We start from the raw sequence: 21,202 nt of genomic DNA on the forward strand, positions 1-21,202 counted from the left end.
GCCCCTCCTGGCCGGCCGCACCTCTCCCCCTTGCTCCTTTATATACGGGGGCAGGGGGCACCCTTGAGACACAACAATTGATCGTTTGATCTTTTAGCCGTGTGTGGTGCCCCCCTCCACCATAGTCCACCTCGATAATACTCTAGCGGTGCTTAGGCGAAGCCCTGCGTCGGTAGAACATCATCATCGTCACCATGCCGTCGTGCTGACGAAACTCTCCCTCAACACTCGGCTGGATCGAAGTTCGAGGGACGTCATCGGGCTGAACATGTGCTGAACTCGGAGGTGCCGTGTGTTCGGTACTTGATCGGTCGGATCATGAAGACGTACGACTACATCAACCGCGTTGTGCTAACGCTTCCGCTTTCGGTCTACGAGGGTACGTGGACAACACTCTCCCATCTCGTTGCTATGCATCACCATGATCCTGTGTGTGCGTAGGAATTTTTTTGAAATTACTACGTTCCCCAACAGTGGCATCCGAGCCAGGTTACTGCGTAGATGTTATATGCACGAGTAGAACACAAGTGAGTTGTGGGCGATACAAGTCATACTGCTTACCAGCATGTCATACTTTGGTTCGGCGGTATTGTTGGATGAAGCGGCCCGGCCTGACATTACGCGTACGCTTACGCAAGACTGGTTTTACCGCTGTGCTATGCACACAGGTGACTAGCGGGTGTCAGTTTCTCCAACTTTAGTTGAACCGAGTGTGGCTATGCCCAGTCCTTGCGAAGGTTAAAACAGCACCAACTTGACAAACTATCGCTGTGGTTTTGATGCGTAGGTAAGAACGGTTCTTGCTCAGCCCGTAGCAGCCACGTAAAACTTGCAACAACAAAGTAGAGGACGTCTAACTTGTTTTTGCAGGGCATGTTGTGATGTGATATGGTCAAGGCATGATGCTATATTTTAATCTATGAGATGATCATGTTTTGTAACCGAGTTATCGGCAACTGGCAGGAGCCATATGGTTGTCGCTTTATTGTATGCAATGCAAACGCCCTGTAATGCTTTACTTTATCACTAAGCGGTAGCGATAGTCGTAGAAGCATAAGTTGGCGAGACGACAACGATGCTACGATGGAGATCAAGGTGTCGCGCCAGTGACGATGGTGATCATGACGGTGCTTCGGAGATGGAGATCACAAGCACAAGATGATGATGGCCATATCATATCACTTATATTGATTGCATGTGATGTTTATCTTTTATGCATCTTATCTTGCTTTGATTGACGGTAGCATTATAAGATGATCCCTCACTAAATTATCAAAGTATAAGTGTTCTCCCTGAGTATGCACCGTTGCGAAAGTTCTTCGTGCTGAGACACCACGTGATGATCGGGTGTGATAGGCTCTACGTTCAAATACAACGGGTGCAAAACAGTTGCACACGCGGAATAGTCGGGTTAAGCTTGACGAGCCTAGCATATAACAGATATGGCCTCGGAACACGAAGACCGAAAGGTCGAGCGTGAATCATATAGTAGATATGATCAACATAGTGATGTTCACCGTTGAAACTACTCCATCTCACGTGATGATCGGACATGGTTTAGTTGATATGGATCACGTGATCACTTAGAGGATTAGAGGGATGTCTATCTAAGTGGGAGTTCTTAAGTAATATGATTAATTGAACTTAAATTTATCATGAACTTAGTACCTGATAGTATCTTGCTTGTCTATGTTGATTGTAGATAGATGGCCCGTGCTGTTGTCCCGTTGAATTTTAATGCGTTCCTTGAGAAAGCAAAGTTGAAAGATGATGGTAGCAATTACACGGACTGGGTCCGTAACTTGAGGATTATCCTCATTGCTGCACAAAAGAATTACGTCCTGGAAGCACCGCTAGGTGTACCACCTATGCCAGGAACTGCAGACATTGTGAATGCCTGGCAGTCACGTGTTGATGACTACTCGATAGTTCAGTGTGCCATGCTTTACGGCTTAGAACCGGGACTTCAACGACGTTTTGAACGTCATGGAGCATATGAGATGTTGCAGGAGTTGAAGTTAATATTTCAAGCAAATGCCCGGATTGAGAGATATGAAGTCTCCAATAAGTTCTACAGCTGCAAGATGGAGGAGAATAGTTCTGTCAGTGAGCATATACTCAAGATGTCTGGGTACTGCAATCACTTGATTCAACTGGGAGTTAATCTTTCGGATGATAGCGTCATTGACAGAATTCTCCAATCACTGCCACCAAGCTACAAGAGCTTTGTGATGAACTATAACATGCAAGGGATGGATAAGACGATTCCCGAGCTCTTCGCAATGCTAAAGGCTGCGAAGGTAGAAATCAAAAAGGAGCATCAAGTGTTGATGGTCAATAAGACCACCAATTTCAAGAAAAAGGGCAAAGGGAAGAAGAAGGGGAACTTCAAGAAGAACAGCAAGCAAGTTGCTATTCAGGAGAAGAAACCCAAGTCTGGACCTAAGCCTGAGACTGAGTGCTTCTACTGCAAGCAGACTGGTCACTGGAAGCGGAACTGCCCCAAGTATTTGGCGGATAAGAAGAATGGCAAGGTGAACAAAGGTATATGTGATATACATGTTATTGATGTGTACCTTACTAATGCTCGCAGTAGCACCTGGGTATTTGATACTGGTTCTGTTGCTAATATTTGCAACTCGAAGTAGGGGCTACGGATTAAGCGAAGATTGGCTAAGGACGAGGTGACGATGTGCGTGGGAAATGGTTCCAAAGTCAATGTGATCGCGGTCGGCACGTTACCTCTACATCTACCTTCGGGATTAGTTTTAGACCTAAGTAATTGTTATTTGGTGCCAGCGTTAAGCATGAACATTATATCTGGATCTTGTTTGATCCGAGATGGTTATTCATTTAAATCAGAGAATAATGGTTGTTCTATTTATATGAGTAATATCTTTTATGGTCATGCACCCTTGAAGAGTGGTCTATTTTTGTTGAATCTTGATAGTGGTGATACACATATTCATAGTATTGAAGCCAAAAGATGCATAGTTGATAATGATAGTGCAACTTATTTGTGGCACTGCCGTTTAGGTCATACCGGTATAAAGCGCATGAAGAAACTCCATACTGATGGACTTTTGGAACCACTTGATTATGAATCACTTGGTACTTGCGAACCGTGCCTCATGGGCAAGATGACTAAAATGCCGTTCTCCGGAACTATGGAGAGAGCAACAGATTTGTTGGAAATCATACATACAGATGTATGTGGTCCGATGAATGTTGAGGCTCGTGGAGGATAACGTTATTTTCTCACCTTCACAGATGATTTAAGCAGATATGGGTATATCTACTTAATGAAACATAAGTCTGAAACATTTGAAAAGTTCAAAGAATTTCAGAGTGAAGTTGAAAATCATCGTAACAAGAAAATAAAGTTTCTACGACCTGATCGTGGAGGAGAATATTTGAGTTATGAGTTTGGTCTTCATTTGAAACAATGCGGAATAGTTTTGCAACTCACGCCACCCGGAACACCACAGCGTAATGGTGTGTCCAGATGTCGTAATCGTACTTTACTAGATATGGTGCAATCTATGATGTCTCTTACTGATTTACCGCTATCGTTTTGGGGTTATGCTTTAGAGATGGCCGCATTCACGTTAAATAGGGCACCATCAAAATCCGTTGAGACGACGCCTTATGAACTGTGGTTTGGCAAGAAACCAAAGTTGTCATTTCTTAAAGTTTGGGGCTGCGATGCTTATGTGAAAAAGCTTCAACCTGATAAGCTCGAACCCAAATCGGAGAAATGTGTCTTCATAGGATACCCAAAGGAGACTGTTGGGTACACCTTCTATCACAGATCCGAAGGCAAGACTTTTGTTGCTAAATTCGGAATTTTTCTGGAGAAGGAGTTTCTCTCGAAAGAAGTGAGTGGGAGGAAAGTAGAACTTGATGAGGTAATTGTACCTGCTCCCTTATTGGAAAGTAGTTCATCGCACAAACCAGTTTCTGCGACGCCTATACCAATTAGTGAGGAAGTTAATAATGATGATCATGGAACTTCAGATCAAGTTATTACTGAACCTCGTAGGTCAACTAGATTAAGATCCGCACCAGAGTGGTACGGTAATCCTGTTCTGGAGGTTATATTACTAGACCATGACGAACCTACGAACTATGAAGAAGTGATGGTGAGCCCAGATTCCGCAAAATGGCTTGAAGCCATGAAATCTAAGATGGGATCCATGTATGAGAACAAAGTGTGGACTTTGGTTGACTTGCCCGATGATCGGCAAGCAATTGAGAATAAATGGATCTTCAAGAAGAAGACTGACGCTGACGGTAATATTACTGTCTATAAAGCTCGACTTGTTGCAAAAGGTTTTCGACAAGTTCAAGGGATTGACTACGATGAGACCTTCTCACCCGTAGCGATGCTTAAGTCTGTCCGAATCATGTTAGCAATTGCCGCATTTTATGATTATGAAATTTGGCAAATGGATGTCAAAACTGCATTCCTGAATGGATTTCTGGAAGAAGAGTTGTATATGATGCAACCGGAAGGTTTTGTCGATCCAAAGGGAGCTAACAAAGTGTGCAATCTCCAACGATCCATTTATGGACTGGTGCAAGCCTCTCAGAGTTGGAATAAACGCTTTGATAGTGTGATCAAAGCATTTGGTTTTGTACAAACTTTTGGAGAAGCCTGTATTTACAAGAAAGTGTGTGGGAGCTCTGTAGCATTTCTGATATTATGTGTGGATGACATATTGCTGATTGGAAATGATATAGAATTTCTGGATAGCATAAAGGGATACTTGAATAAGAGTTTTTCAATGAAAGACCTCGGTGAAGTTGTGTATATATTGGGCATCAAGATCTATAGAGATAGATCAAGACGCTTAATTGGACTTTCACAAAGCACATACCTTGACAAAGTTTTGAAGAAGTTCAAAATGGATCAAGCAAAGAAAGGGTTCTTGCCTGTGTTACAAGGTGTGAAGTTGAGTAAGACTCAATGCCCGACCACTGCAGAAGATAGAGAGAAGATGAAAGATGTTCCCTATGCTTCAGCCATAGGCTCTATCATGTATGCAATGCTGTGTACCAGACCTGATGTGTGCCTTGCTATAAGTCTAGCAGCGAGGTACCAAAGTAATCCAGGATTGGATCACTGGACAGCAGTCAAGAACATCCTGAAATACCTGAAAAGGACTAAGGATATGTTTCTCGTTTATGGAGGTGACAAAGAGCTCATCGTAAATGGTTACGTTGATGCAAGCTTTGACACTGATCCGGACGATTCTAAATCGCAAACTGGATACGTGTTTACATTGAACGGTGGAGTTGTCAGTTGGTGCAGTTCTAAACAAAGCATCGTGTTGGGATCTACGTGTGAAGCGGAATACATAGCTGCTTCGGAAGCAGCAAATGAAGGAGTTCATATCCGATCTAGGTGTCATACCTAGTGCAACGGGTCCAATGAAAATCTTTTGTGACAATACTGGTGCAATTGCCTTGGCGAAGGAATCCAGATTTCACAAGAGAACCAAGCACATCAAGAGACGCTTCAATTCCATCCAGGATTTAGTCCAGGTGGGAGACATAGAAATTTGCAAGATACATACGGATCTGAATGTTGCAGACCCGTTGACTAAGCCTCTTCCACGAGCAAAACATGATCAACACCAAGGCTCCATGGGTGTTAGAATCATTACCGTGTAATCCAGATTATTGACTCTAGTGCAAGTGGGAGACTGAAGGAAATATGCCCTAGAGGCAATAATAAAGTTATTATTTATTTCCTTATATCATGATAAATGTTTATTATTCATGCTAGAATTGTATTAACCGGAAACATCATACATGTGTGAATACATAGACAAACAGAGTGTCACTAGTATGCCTCTACTTGACTAGCTCGTTGACCAAAGATGGTTAAGTTTCCTAGCCATTGACATGGGTTGTCATTTGATTAACGGGATCACATCATTAGGAGAATGATGTGATTGACTTGACCCATTCCGTTAGCTTAGCACTCGATCGTTTAGTATGTTGCTATTGCTTTCTTCATGACTTATACATGTTCCTATGACTATGAGATTATGCAACTCCCGTTTACCGGAGGAACACTTCGTGTGCTACCAAACGTCACAACGTAACTGGGTGATTATAAAGGTGCTCTACAGGTGTCTCCGAAGGTACTTGTTGGGTTGGCGTATTTCGAGATTAGGATTTGTCACTCCGATTGTCGGAGAGGTATCTCTGGGCCCTCTCGGTAATGCACATCACTTAAGCCTTGCAAGCATTGCAACTAATGAGTTTGTTGAGGGATGATGTATTACGGAACGAGTAAAGAGACTTGCCGGTAACGAGATTGAACTAGGTATTGAGATACCGACGATCGAATCTCGGGCAAGTAACATACCGATGACAAAGGGAACAACGTATGTTGTTATGCGGTCTGACCGATAAAGATCTTCGTAGAATATGTGGGATCCAATATGAGCATCCAGGTTCCGCTATTGGTTATTGACCAGAGACATGTCTCGGTCATGTCTACATAGTTCTCGAACCCGTAGCTAGGGTCCGCACGCTTAAAGTTTCGATGACAGTTATATTATGAGTTTATATGTTTTGTTGTACCGAAGGTTGTTCGGAGTCTCGGATGTGATCACGGACATGACGAGGAGTCTCGAAATGGTCGATACATGAAGATTGATATATTGGAAGCCTATGTTTGGATATCGGAAGTGTTCCGGGTGAAATCGGGATTTTACCGGAGTACTGGGAGGTTACCGGAACCTCCCGGGGGCTTAATGGGCCATAGTGGGCCTTAGTGGAAGAGAGGAGAGGCGGCCAGGGCAGGGCCGCGCGCCCCTCCCCCCTAGTCCGAATAGGACAAAGAGAGGGGGGCGGAGCCCCCCCTTTCCTTCCTCTCTCCCTCCTCTTTCCCCCTCCACTCCTAGTCCAACAAGGAAAAGAGAGGGAGTCCTACTCCCGGTGGGAGTAGGACTCCTCCTGGCACGCCCCTCCTGGCCGGCCGCACCTCTCCCCCTTACTCCTTTATATACGGGGGCAGGGGGGCACCCTTGAGACACAACAATTGATCGTTTGATCTTTTAGCCGTGTGTGGTGCCCCCCTCCACCATAGTCCACCTTGATAATACTGTAGCAGTGCTTAGGCGAAGCCCTGCGTTGGTAGAACATCATCATCGTCACCACGCCGTCGTGCTGACGAAACTCTCCCTCAACACTCGGCTGGATCGGAGTTCGAGGGACGTCATAGGGCTGAACGTGTGCTGAACTCGGAGGTGTCGTGCGTTCGGTACTTGATCAGTCGGATCGTGAAGACGTACGACTACATCAACCGTGTTGTGCTAACGCTTCCGCTTTCGGTCTACGAGGGTACGTGGACAACACTCTCCCCTCTCGTTGCTATGCATCACCATGATCCTGTGTGTGCGTAGGAATTTTTTTGAAATTACTACGTTCCCCAACATGGAATGGCTATGGAAATGCCATGATAGGTAGGTATGGTGGCTGTTTTGAGGAAGGTATATGGTGGGTGTATGATACCGGTGAAAAGTGCGCGGTATTAGAGAGGCTAGCAGTGGTGGAAGGAAGAAAAGTGCGTATAATCCATGGACTCAACATTAGTCATAAAGAACTTATATACTTGTTGCAAAAATCTACAAGTTATCAAAGCAAAGTATTACGCGCATGCTCCTAGGGGGATAGATTGGTAGGAAAAGACCATCGCTCGTCCCCGACCGCCACTCATAAGGAAGACAATCAATAAAAAAATCATGCTCCGACTTCATCACATAACAGTTCACCATACGTGCATGCTGCGGGAATTACAAACTTTAACACAAGTATTCCTCAAATCCACAACTACTCAACTATCATGACTCTAATATCACCATCTTCATATCTCAAAACAATTATCAAGCATCAAACTTCTCATAGTATTCAACTCACTCATAAGATTTTTTTTACTAATCTTGGATGCCTATCATAATTAAAGCAAATTACCATGCTGTTTTGTAGGACTCTCAAAATAAAATAAGTGAAGCATGAGAGAACAATAGTTTCTATAAAACAAATCCACCACCGTGCTCTAAAAGATATAAGTGAAGCACTAGAGCAAAAACTATATAGCTCAAAAGATATAAGTGAAGCACATAGAGTATTCTAATAAGTTCTAAATCATGTGTGTCTCTCTCAAAAGGTGTGTACATAAAGGATGATTGTGGTAAAATAAAAAGCAAAGACTCAAATCATACAAGACGCTCCAAGCAAAACACATATCATTTGGTGAATAAAAATAAAGCTCCAAGTAAAGTTACCGATGGACGAAGACAAAAGACGGGATGCCTTCCGGGGCATCCCCAAGCTTTGGCTTTTTGGTGTCCTTAGATTATATTGGGGTGCCATGGGCATCCCCAATCTTAGGCTCTTGCCACTCCTTGTTCCATAATCCATCAAATCTTTTACCCAAAACTTGAAAACTTCACAACACAAAACTTAGCAGAAAATCTCGTGAGCTCCGTTAGCGAAAGAAAACAAAATACCACTTCAAGGTACTGTAATGAACTAATTATTTATTTATATTGGTGTTAAACCTACTGTATTCCAACTTTTCTATGGTTTATAAACTATTTTATTAGCCATAGATTCATCAAAATAAGCAAACAACACACGAAAAACAGAATCTGTTAAAAACAGAACAGTCTGTAGTAATCTGTAACTAATGCAAACTTCTGGAACTCAAAAAAAATCTACCAAAATAGGAAGACCTATATAATTTGTTTATTGATCTACTGCAATTGGAATCAGTATTTTACCACATTCTGGTGATTTTTAACAATTTTTTCGTGAACAGAAAGTTTCTGGAATTTTCAGCAAGATCAAATAACTATCATCCAAGAAGATCCTATAGGTTTAACTTGGCACAAATACTAATTACAACATAAAAACAAATCTAACCAGAGGCTAGATCAAATATTTATTCCTAAACAGAAGCAAAAAAGCAAAAAAACTAAAATAAAATTGGGTTTCCTCCCAACAAGCGCTATCGTTTAACGCCCCTAGCTAGGCATTGAGATTTCGATGATGCTCACATAAAAGACAAGAATTGAAGCGCAAAGAGAGCATCATGAAACACGTGACAAACACATATAAGTCTAACATACTTCCTATGCATAGGCATCTTATAGGCAAACAAATTATCATAGCAAGCAAAAACTAGCATATGCAAGGAAGTGGAAAGAAACAATAGCAATCTCAACATAACAAGAGGTAATTTTGTAACATGAAAATTTCTACAACCATATTTTCCTCTCTCATAATAATTACGTGTGGGATCATAAGCAAATTCAACAATATAGCTATCACATAACATATTCTCAACACGATCCACATGCATGCAAAGTTGACACTCTTCCAAAATAGTGGGATTAACATTAACTAAAGTCATGACCTCTCCAAACCCACTTTTATCAAAAATTTCATAAGATTGATCAAAATCCAAATATGTGGGATCTAGCTCAAAAAATATAAGTGAAGCACAAAGAGTATTCTAATAAATTCCGATTCATGCGTGTCTCTCCAAAAGGAGTGTACAGCAAGGATGATTGTGGTAAACTAAAAAGTAAAGACTCAAATCATACAAGACGCTCCAAGAAAAACACATATCATGTGGTGAATAAAAATATAGCCTCAAGTAAAGTTACCAATAGACGAAGACGAAAGAGGGGATGCCTTCCGGGGCATCCCCAAGCTTAGGCTTTTGGTTGTCCTTGAATTTTACCTTGGGGTGCCTTGGGCATCCCCAAGCTTAGGCTCTTGCCACTCCTTATTCCATAATCCATCAAATCTTTACCCAAAAACTTGAAAACTTCACAACACAAAACTCAACAGAAAATCTCATGAGCTCCGTTAGTATAAGAAAACAACCACCACTTTAAGGTACTGTAATGAACTCATTCTTTATTTATATTGGTGTTAAACCTACTTTATTCCAACTTCTCTATGGTTCATACCCCCCGATACTAGCCATAGATTCATCAAAATAAGCAAACAACACACGAAAAACAGACTCTGTCAAAAACAGAACAGTCTGTAGTAATATGTATCAAACGTATACTTTATGTAACTCAAAAATTCTTCCAAATTAGGACGACCTAACTAATTTGTGTATTGATCTACTGCAATTGGACTCAGTATTTTATCACTTTCTGGTGATTTTTAACAATTGTTTTTGTGAGCAGAAAGTTTCTGTCTTTTTCAGCAAGATCAAATAATTATCACCCAAGAAGATCCTATAGGTTTTACTTGGCACAAACACTAATTAAAAAATAAAACCACATCTAACCTGAGGCTAGATGAATTATTTATTACTAAACAGAAACAAAAAGCAAGAAACAAAAATAAAATTGGGTTGCCTCCCAACAAGCGCTATCGTTTAACGCCCCTAGCTAGGCATAAAATTTCAACGATGCTCACACGAAAGATAATAATTGAAACACAAAGAGAGCATCATGAAACATGTGACAAACACATCTAAGTCTAACATAATTCCTATGCATAGGCATCTTATAGGAAAATAAAAATTATCAAGGCAAGAAAAAACTAGCATATGCAAGGAAGAAGAAAGAAACAATGGCAATCTCAACATAACGAGAGGTTATTTTGTAACATGAAAATTTCTACAACCATATTTTCCTCTCTCATAATAATTACGTGTGGGATCATAAGCAAATTCAACAATATAGCTATCACATAACATATTCTCAACACGATCCACATGCATGCAAAGTTGACACTCTTCCAAAATAGTGGGATTAACATTAACTAAAGTCATGACCTCTCCAAACCCACTTTTATCAAAAATTTCATAAGATTGATCAAAATCCAAATATGTGGGATCTAAAGTTGACACTCTTCCAAACCCACTCTCAATATTATTGCAAACACTATTATCAATCTCATATTCATCATGGTGCTTAAATAAATTTTCAAGATCATAAGAAGAATCACCCCAATCATGATCATACCAAAAGTAGCAGACATAGCAAAACTAGCATCCCCAAGCTTGGGGTTTTGCATAATATTAGCACAATTGACTTCAAGAAAATTTATAGAAAAATTATTGCAATCATGCTTTTCATCGAAGGAACTACCAAGTATGGGTGCAATAGCAACGATCTCATGTTTAACGTAAGGAACTATAGCAAATTCATCTTCATAAATATTGGCATCATGGCCACAAGGATAGCAAGCATCATGTTCATCAAGGGATATTTCAATCAAATCATCGGAATCATAATTATCTATAGATTCATGCATATCATTATTTTCTTTAGAAGAACAGTCATTCTTTCAATAAATTCTTTGACATAGACATTATGAGCATAGTTTTTATAGCAATATTCAAGTATGTCACAATTTTCAGATTGATAAAGAGTAGTATCATACTTTTCAATCAAAGAAGCAACTTCATAAGAACCCTTAAAGGCAACAAATTCTTCAATTGGTTCGATATCATAGTAGCTATAAACACCCTTTGCATAAGAAGATAAGATTTAATTTTCATTGAACTCATATAGGTAGGGAAGGTGTTTTTTAGGGTTCTTAGAGCAACAAGTAATATCACAAATTTCACAAAGATTCCAAGCATAACACAACAATTTGTTTATTTGATTCCATAAGAGTCTCCCTTTTTCAGACAAACGGTGACGCACAAAATGAGCATGCTCATCTAAAGATTTCCCATCAACTAGGCTAGTTGGGGTTTTAGCACGAGAGCATAAGGATCGAAGATGATCCAAGTAGAACACTTTAAGTGGATCCATATCAATAGATTTTTAGCAAGCAAAGATGCAAGCAAATAGAAGGCACGTGGAAACACAAACAGAAAGGCATATGGGAAGAAGGCGAATAAAATGGCAAGGGTGAGGTGGGGGGGAGGAAAACGAGAGGCAAATTGCAAATAATGTAATGCGAGGGATAAGAGTTTGTGATGGGTACTTGGTATGCCTTGACTTGACTTGACTTGAATCTCCCCGGGAACGGCGCCAAAAATCCTTCTTGCTACCTCTTGAGCACTGCGTTGGTTTTCACTTGAAGAGGAAAGGGTGATGCAGTAAAGTAGCGTAAGTATTTCCCTCAGTTTTTGAGAACCAAGGTATCAATCCAGTAGGAGATCACGCACGAGTCCCTCACACCTACACAAACAAATAAGAACCTCGCAACCAATGCGATAAAGGGGTTGTCAATCCCTCAACGGTCACTTACGAGAGTGAGATCTGATAGATATGATAAGATAATATTTTTGGTATTTTTATGATAAAGAGAAATAAAGATGCCAAGTAAAATAAAAGGCAATAAAAATAACTAAGTGTTGGAAGATTAATATGATGGAAAATAGACCCGGGGGCCATAGGTTTCACTAGTGGCTTCTCTCAAGATAGCATAAGTATTACGGTGGGTAAACGAATTACTGTCGAGCAATTGATAGAATTGAGCATAGTTATGAGAATATCTAGGTATGATCATGTATATAGGCATCACGTCCGCGACAAGTAGACTGAAACGATTCTGCATCTACTACTATTACTCCACACATCGACCGCTATCCAGCATGCATCTAGAGTATTAAGTTCATAAGAACAGAGTAATGCTTTAAGTAAGATGACATGATGTAGAGGGATAAACTCATGCAATATGATATAAACCCCATCTTTTTATCCTCGATGGCAACAATACAATACGCGTCGTTTCCCTTTCTGTCACAGGGATCGAGCACCGCAAGATTGAACCCAAAGCTAAGCACTTCTCCTATTGCAAGAAAGATCAATCTAGTAGGCCAAACCAAACTGATAATTCGAAGAGACTTGCAAAGATAACCAATCATACATAAAAGAATTCAGAGGAGATTCAAATATTGTTCATAGATAATCTTGATCATAAACCCACAATTCATCGCATCTCGACAAACAAACCGCAAAAGAAGATTACATCGAATAGATCAAGAAGATCGAGGAGAACTTTGTATTGAGATCCAAAGAGAGAGAAGAAGTCATCTAGCTAATAACTATGGACCCGAAGGTCTAAGGTAAACTACTCACACATCATCGGAGAGGCTATGGTGTTGATGTAGAAGCCCTCCGTGATCAATGCCCCCTCCGGCGGAGCGCCGGAAAAGGCCCCAAGATGGGATCTCACGGGTACAGAAGGTTGCGGCGGTGGAATTAGGTTTTTGGCTCTGTATCTGATAGTTTAGGGGTACGTAGGTATATATAGGAGGAAGAAGTACGTCGGTGGAGCAAGATGGGACCCACGAGGGTGGAGGGCGCGCCTGGGGGGGGGGGGGTAGGCGCACCCCCTCCCTCGTGCTCTCCTCGTTGATTGCTTTGGGTAGACTCCAAGTCCTCTGGATCACGTTCGTTCCGAAAATCACGTTCCCGAAGGTTTCATTCCGTTTGGACTCCGTTTGATATCTTTTTTCTGCGAAGCACTGAAATAGGCAAAAAAACAGCAATTTGGGCCGGGCCTCCGGTTAATAGGTTAGTCCCAAAAATAATATAAAAGTGTATAATAAAGCCCATTAAACATCCAAAACAGAATATAATATAGCATGGAACAATAAAAAATTATAGATACGTTGGAGACGTATCATGAACCGTTATGTAATGAAGTCGGAGCATGATTCATTTATTGATTGTCTTCCTTATGAGTGGCGCTCAGGGATGAGCGATGGTCTTTTCCTACCAATCTATCCCCCTAGGATCATGCACGTAGTACTTTGTTTTGATGACTAATAGATTTTTGCAATAAGTATGTGAGTTCTTTATAACTAATGTTGAGTCCATGGATTATACCCACTCTCACCTTTCCGCCATTGCTAGCCTCTCTTGTACCGCGCAACTTTCGCCGGTACCATAAACCCACCACATATCCTTCCTCAAAACTGCCACTATACCTACCTATTATGGCATTTCCATAGCCATTCCGAGATATATTGCCATGCAACTTTCCACCGTTCCGTTTATTATGACTCGCATCATCATTGTCATATTGCTTTGCATGATCATGTAGTTGACATCGTATTTGTGGCTAAGCCACCGTTCATCATTTTTTGTACATGTCACTCTTGATTCATTGCACATCACGGTACACCACCGGAGGCATTCATATAGAGTCATATTTTGTTCTAAGTATCGAGTTGTAATTTTTGAGTTGTAAGCAAATAAAAGTGTGATGGTCTGCATTGTCCCATGTGAGGAAAGGATGATGGAGACTATGATTTCCCCACAAGTCAGGATGAGACTCCGGACGAAAAAAAGGAGGCCAAAAAAATAAGAGAAGTCCCAAATAAAAAAAAGAGAGGAAAGAGAGAAGCGGCAATGCTACTATCCTTTTACCACACTTGTGCTTCAAAGTAGCACCATGATCTTCATGATAGAGAGTATCCTATGATATCACTTTCATATACTAGTGGGGATTTTTCATTATAGAACTTGGCTTGTATATTCCAATGATGGGCTTCCTCAAATTGCCCTAGGTCTTCGTGAGCAAGCGAGTTGGATGCACACCCACTTAGTTTTCGTTTTGAGCTTTCATAAACTAATAGCTCTAGTGCATCCGTTGCATGGCAATCCCTACTCACTCACATTGATATCTATTAATGGGCATCTTCATAGCCCGTTGATACGCCTAGTTGATGTGAGACTGTCTCCCTCTTTTTGTCTTCTCCACAACCACCATCTATTCCACCTATAGTGCTATGTCCATGGCTCAAGCTCATGTATTGCATGAAAGTTGAAAAAGTTTGAGAACATCAAAAGTATGAAACAATTGCTTGGCTTGTCATCGGGGTTGTGCATGATTTAAATATTTTGTGTGATGACGACGGAGCATAGCCAAACTATATGATTTTGTAGGGATAAGCTTTCTTTGGCCATGTTATTCTGAGAAGACATAATTATTTTGTTAGTATGCTTGAAGTATTATTGTTTTTATGTCAATATTAAACTTTTGTTTTGAATCATACGGATCTGAACATTCATGCCACAATAAAGAGAATTACATGAATAAATATGTTAGGCAGCATTCCACATCAAAAATTCTGTTTTTATCATTTACCTACTCAAGGACGAGCAGGAATTAAGCTTGGGGATGCTTGATACGTCTCCAACGTATCTATAATTTTTTATTGTTCCATGCAATTATATTATCTGTTTTGGATGTTTTATATGCATTAATATGCTATTTTATATGATTTTTGGAACTAACCTATTAACCTAGAGCCCAGTGCGAGTTCCTGTTTTTTCCTTGTTTTAGAGTTTCTCAGAAAAGGAATACCAAACGGAGTCCAAACGGAATAAAACTTTCGCGATGATTTTTCTTGGACCAGAAGATATCCAAAAGACTTGGAGTGCAAGTCAGAAGAGCCACGAGGCGGCCACAAGGGTGGAGGGCACGCCCATGGGGGTAGGGCGCGCCCCCCGACCTTGTGGTCCCCTCGGTGACCCCCTGACCTAGATCTTCCTCCTATATATTCTCAAATATCCCAAAAACTTCTAGGGGAGCCACGAAACCACTTTTCCACCGCCGCAACCTTCTATACCCGTGAGATCCCATCTTGGGGCTTTTTTCGTCATCCTGCCGGAGGGGGATTTGATCACGGAGGGCTTCTACATCAACACCATTGCCTCTCCGATGAAGCGTGAGTAGTTTACCACAGACCTACGGGTCCATAGCTAGTAGCTAGATGGCTTCTTCTCTCTCTTTGATTCTCAATACAAAGTTCTCCTCGATCTTCTTGGAGATCTATTCGATGTAATACTCTTTTGCGTTGTGTTTGCCGAGATCCGATGAATTTTGTATTATGATCAGCTTATCTATGAATATTATTTGAATCTTCTCTGAATTCTTATATGCATGATTTGATATCTTTGCAAGTCTCTTCGAACTATCGATTTGGTTTGGCCAACTAGATTGGTTTTTGTTGCAATGGGAGAAGTGCTTAGCTTTGGGTTCAATCTTGCGGTGCTCGATCCTAGTGACAGAAGGGGAACCGACACGTATTGTATTGTTGCCATCGAGGATAAAAAGATGGGGTTTTCATCATGATGCTTGAGTTAATTCCTCTACATCATGTCATCTTGCTTAAGGAGTTACTCCGTTCTTTATGAACTCAATACTCTAGATGCATGCTGGATAGCGGTCGATGTGTGGAGTAATAGTAGTAGATGCAGAATCGTTTCGGTCTACTTGACATGGACGTGATGCCTATATTCATGATCATTGCCTTAGATATCGTCATAACTTTGCGCTTTTCTACCAATTGCTTGGTAGTAATTTGTTCACCCACCGTAATAATTTCTATCTTGAGAGAAGCCTCTAGTGAAACCTATGGCCCCCGGGGCTATTTTCCATCATATAAGTTTCCGATCTACAATTTCAGTTTCCTATTTACTTTCTTTACAATTTTTTACTTTCCGTTCCATAAACCAAAAATACCAAAATATTACTTTACCGTTTATCCATCTCTATCAGATCTCACGTTGCAAATAACCGTGAAGGGATTGACAACCCCTTTATCGCGTTGGGTGCAAGTTGGTGTTTGTTTGTGCAGGTATTCGGTGGCTTGCGTGTCGTCTCCTACTGGATTGATACCTTGGTTCTCAAAAGCTGAGGGAAATACTTACTCTACTTTGCTGCATCACCCTTTCCTCTTCAAGGGAAAAACCAACGCAAGCTCAAGAGGTAGCAATGACTCAGCCAACAGTTGTTCAAGTTTGATTATTATCCTGTTAAACTTGAATGCAAGAAGCTGAGCCATATTAAAATAACATGATGCCACTAACATCATAAAGAAATACCATGCAAGAATATGACAAGAATACTACCAAGCAAACATGTAACCAACTAGATGCAACGGAACATGCATAGCAACGGTACTAGATAACAGACCATAAGCATGCACCAGAACGAACATCACTACTAACAGAATGTACTACTACTACCAAGCATGACATATGAACATGATACTAGCAAGTAGTACAAGATTACCAGTTGCATCGAAACATAGCATGAAGGTGGACACGAATCCACCCAGTAAAACCGAAACAACGACAGTAGTAGCAAACAAGCAGGAATATAGCGGGCAAAATTTTATTAAATATTCAAGTAGAAACCATGGCTACTACATGTATATCATGCAAGTGGCTGTTGTGGCTTGCCTGGGGGTGACGGAGACTCCGGGAAGAAATGCGGTGAAGCCGCGAAATGAAACGCCGGACGGTTCTCTCTCGGAGTGGGCTGATTAGAGGCAAGGGCATAATGGTCATTTTCACTGTGAGACCACCTAGTGAAAATGTTTCCAACAGAAAGATCTCGACGATACAAAGAAGTGGGCATTCGTTTCACCTCGATCGGAGTTACGGTTGCGGAGTTATGAGGTGATGAAGATCAGGGACTAATCTGTGAATATTTTCATCACCAACGGGTCGTTGAGTGGATAAGACAGAAACGGATTTCAGAAAATAAGCTTTCGGAACAGAGAAAGCACATTCCTGGCCGCAGTAGAGGAAAGTATGTTTTCTTAAAGAGAAAACGCATAATAGCCAACGAAGGAAAGTGATACGCTTTCCTCAAAGGAAAACGTACTCACGAGAAGACGTTTCCACTTGCCACGTGGGATGGAGGGGTGTGACACTGGCGCGTGGGGTCCAGCGGCAGGGGGGTCGACCATGTCGTCGTCTTCCTCCTCCCGTGCCTCTGTTCCCTCGTGGAACAGAGCAGGGGACAGGGGAGGAAGCGGCCAAGGGGCCGGCCGGCTCAGGTGGCCTCCGGCCAAGCGGCGACCACCGGCGGGTGCAGGAGGCCGAGGCGCCTCCGTTCAGGGGAGAAACAGCCGCCGTGGAGGAGTGGGGTGGAGGGGAGGGGCGGCGCCAGGAGGAGGACAGTGAGCTACGGGCGGGGGTGGAGCTCGGCACTACGGGCAACTCCGGCGAGGAGAGAGGGGTGGGGGCGGCTCGCCGGAAGGAGGGGAACATGGTGGAGGTGAAGGGAAGGTGAGAGGAGGCTCGTGGTGGCCGGGGAGGAGAAAACTCCGTTGATGGCCGAGGTGGACCGAAGAAGAAACGGTGATGAGAGGCACTACGGTGGACTAGAGAGGCGCGAGAGGAGTGAGTGAGGTGTGAAGGACCTCGGGGCAGCTATATATAGCCGAGGAGGAGCGTTCTAGAGCTCACGGACGAGCTCAAGCCAAGCTCTAATGGAGGACAGCGGCTGGACGTGGCATGGGCATGGCGCTAGCGGCGTATTACTGGCGAACCAGGAAGGGGCAGAGGCACAGGACGACGCAGGAGCTCACAGGGCAGCTACTAGACACGAATGGAGGTCGAGACGAGGAGGGAGACGACGGGAACAACGGCCGGAACGAGCCAGAGCACGAGTTTGCAATGACGCAAGCGTGACCACCGCATGCACTGGTGCAAATGGCTCGTTTTGGCCGGACCGACCATGTCCAGAAGATAGTCCATACTGCCCTTAGTCTAAATGAAGAAATAATTCGACCAACAGCCAAGAAGAGATTTGTAGATGGCCCCAGAGCAGACCAACAGCCAAGTGTTTGTGCTCTGCAGTGGGGACACCAGCTTGGGAACGAAGGAAAGGATTTGTCTGGTGATGATCACATACTAAGATGATGTTGATCACCAAACATTAGCTTAAGAGGAAGAGTTTAGAGGGTACTTGCTGTAGAGAGGGCCCTATTGGTCAGAATAAGAGATGACAAGTAGCACTCACATGAAGAGGCAAGTTGAGCTGAAATTGGGCATGGCCCAATGATTTGAAGATATGAAGATGCTCAAAAAGTTTCATGCCATTTGGATTAGCCAAACTAGCACTTGCTTCATATAGCATCTCTCTGGACAGAAACTTGGAAAAATTTCACAGGGCAAATAGATTAATGAAATGAACCAAAATTAAGTGGTGAGAGTTGATATGGATAGGAGAATGTCCTGGTAAATTTTCATCTTAAATGAAGCAATATAAAATATGGTTGCTTCACAAACTGGAAATCTGACAAGAAATTAAGATTTGGAGATGGGCTCACATAGATGAGTTACATGAGCTCAAATTTTGTGGAGAGTGATGATTTGATCATATGAAGGTCCTTGCAAAATTTCAACTCATTTGGATATGCCTAGCTTGTACTTCCTTCATAGGCTTCCCTCAGAACTTTGAAAACATTGCTCAGGAATATTTACTAGGCAAATTGAGTTGAATTTTGGCATAACGCAATTATATGGACATGAAAATATGTCCAAAAAGTTTGGAGAAAATCAAGCAAAGATAAATAGCACTTGCTTTGCAAAGTGCCATTTAGGGCAGAATAGGAAAAGAATTATTGGAGGATGATTTATGAACATGGCAATGAAATATTTTGCCATATTTGAGCAAGATATGACCCAAACAATTTATGAGAATTATTTGAGAGTTTTGGGAGTGACAGAAATATATGTTGCTTCACAACCTAGGGTTTAAAGGGTTATTCCTTTTCTATTAAAGGAATATTCTCAAGAAAAAAGAATATTGGATTAGGTCAAGGATGAAAATGACATGATCTTGGGATAATGATGAGGATAGCAAGCCACTATAAAACCTAGGAAGACATGATTCTTCCCAAGTTTCAGAACTACATAGTCACAGAAAAGCAAACCAAATCAAGAAATCCAAGAAAATCATCAGAAAAAGAAAATGGCAAAATCCAGGGTGTTACAACTCTACCACTGACCTGATCGTCGTCGAAGGAGGTGATGTATTGCAGGCTGGAGCAGTCGTCGCTGCTCTCATCCTCGAAGACCATGGCGCGGTGGCGGCAGCGGGCGCTGTGGCTGGCACGGCGAGCGGCAGCGGATGGGAGAGAGAGAGACGAGGGCGAGGGGGCGAACAGAGGAGAGGGACAGAGTGCGGCGGCTGCCTTCGACCTGACCGAGCTGAGCCAAATACAATGACCGAGCTGGGTGGGCCTGAGTCAGCGGGGCGGCGCGCGCGGGTACGCCCACCGTGTCACCTGACACGTGGGCCCGCTCGGTCAAATACATGGTAAATACATGCTTATACGGTTGTCAGACCGTTTTGCAATGCTTAGGCTTAGAGTTGATACTCAATTGCATAATATGTGACTAATGATACTGGTTTGTTACGATAAGTATGGCAGTTCTTTGCAATTAACTCGGTCCTCCAAGCAGACTTACAAGACCAGCTACGTCTGGAACGACCTCACCGTCGACGACCCCTGTGCACCCCGCTAGCGCCGAGTACCTGCTCAAGGGCTCCGAGCTGCTCCTCCTCCTCCCCGAGCCAGCCTACCCATGTGACGCCTTCGCCGGCTCATCTTCGTCCTCACCTCCAGCTGCTAGGCCGGGAACGAGAAGAAGATGCCCACAACGGACATTAGCAAGGCCCATGGCCGGCAAGAACTGGAGCGCCTTCGACCTCGGCCAGTACCGGGTGGATGCCACAGCCAGCGGCGCTGGGGCGGACGCGGCCGCGCAGACCGGCGAGAAACGCGGCTTGCACCAAGGCCCCAAGTTGTCTCTGCCGCAGCAGCCTACGAGTGAGCTTGGAGCCGATGAAATCTCACGGCCGTCGTCGTCTAGCAGCCCCGAGCCCCCAACACGCTGGAGACACTCATCGGGAAAGACGCCCGCATGGCCGCCGCCTCAAACACCTTCACCGCTCGCCGGGAGGAAGAGAACGTGGGCCTAGTGCAGCAGGGCGTGATTGTGGGCGGCCGGATGCGCGCTTCGGCGGTGCTGATGCAGCTCATCTCCTGCGGCGGCCAAGCGGGACGCTGGTCCGGACAGTGCGAGGAACATAAAGCAGTCCCCCGCGTCGGACCTGAGCAGCAGCACGACGGCGGATGGCTTCTCGGGGAGCGCCGGCGTTGCCATAGGCATCGAGCGAGAGTACTTAAGCGGCAGCCTGGTGGAGACCCAGAAGACGAAGAGCGGCGAGCGTGACGACCACGGAGGCGTGCTGGGCGCACTGAAGCGGGCATCTCCGCCCAACTGTTATGTGACAAAGTGCACGGTCAACCGAGAGAAATATAGGGTATGGGTCAAAACCACTCAAAATCAAGTCTGAAACCACCTTAGGGGGTAATTGTTCTGTTTTAGCGATTTGAGGGGCTGATTGATCTGGTTTCAAAGTTGAGGGGGAAATTTGT

At 43.1% G+C, this 21,202-nt stretch overlaps 1 pseudogene; it reads left to right on the forward strand.

Annotated features, from left to right (window-relative positions):
- The window catches only part of LOC123142598 (protein SOSEKI 5-like), a 109,544-nt pseudogene extending 88,424 nt beyond the window's left edge, over positions 1-21,120 (forward strand).
- Positions 21,121-21,202: the final 82 nt, after the last annotated feature.

Source organism: Triticum aestivum, chromosome 6D (assembly GCF_018294505.1).
Source record: "Triticum aestivum cultivar Chinese Spring chromosome 6D, IWGSC CS RefSeq v2.1, whole genome shotgun sequence".
Classification (NCBI taxonomy): domain Eukaryota; kingdom Viridiplantae; phylum Streptophyta; class Magnoliopsida; order Poales; family Poaceae; genus Triticum; species Triticum aestivum.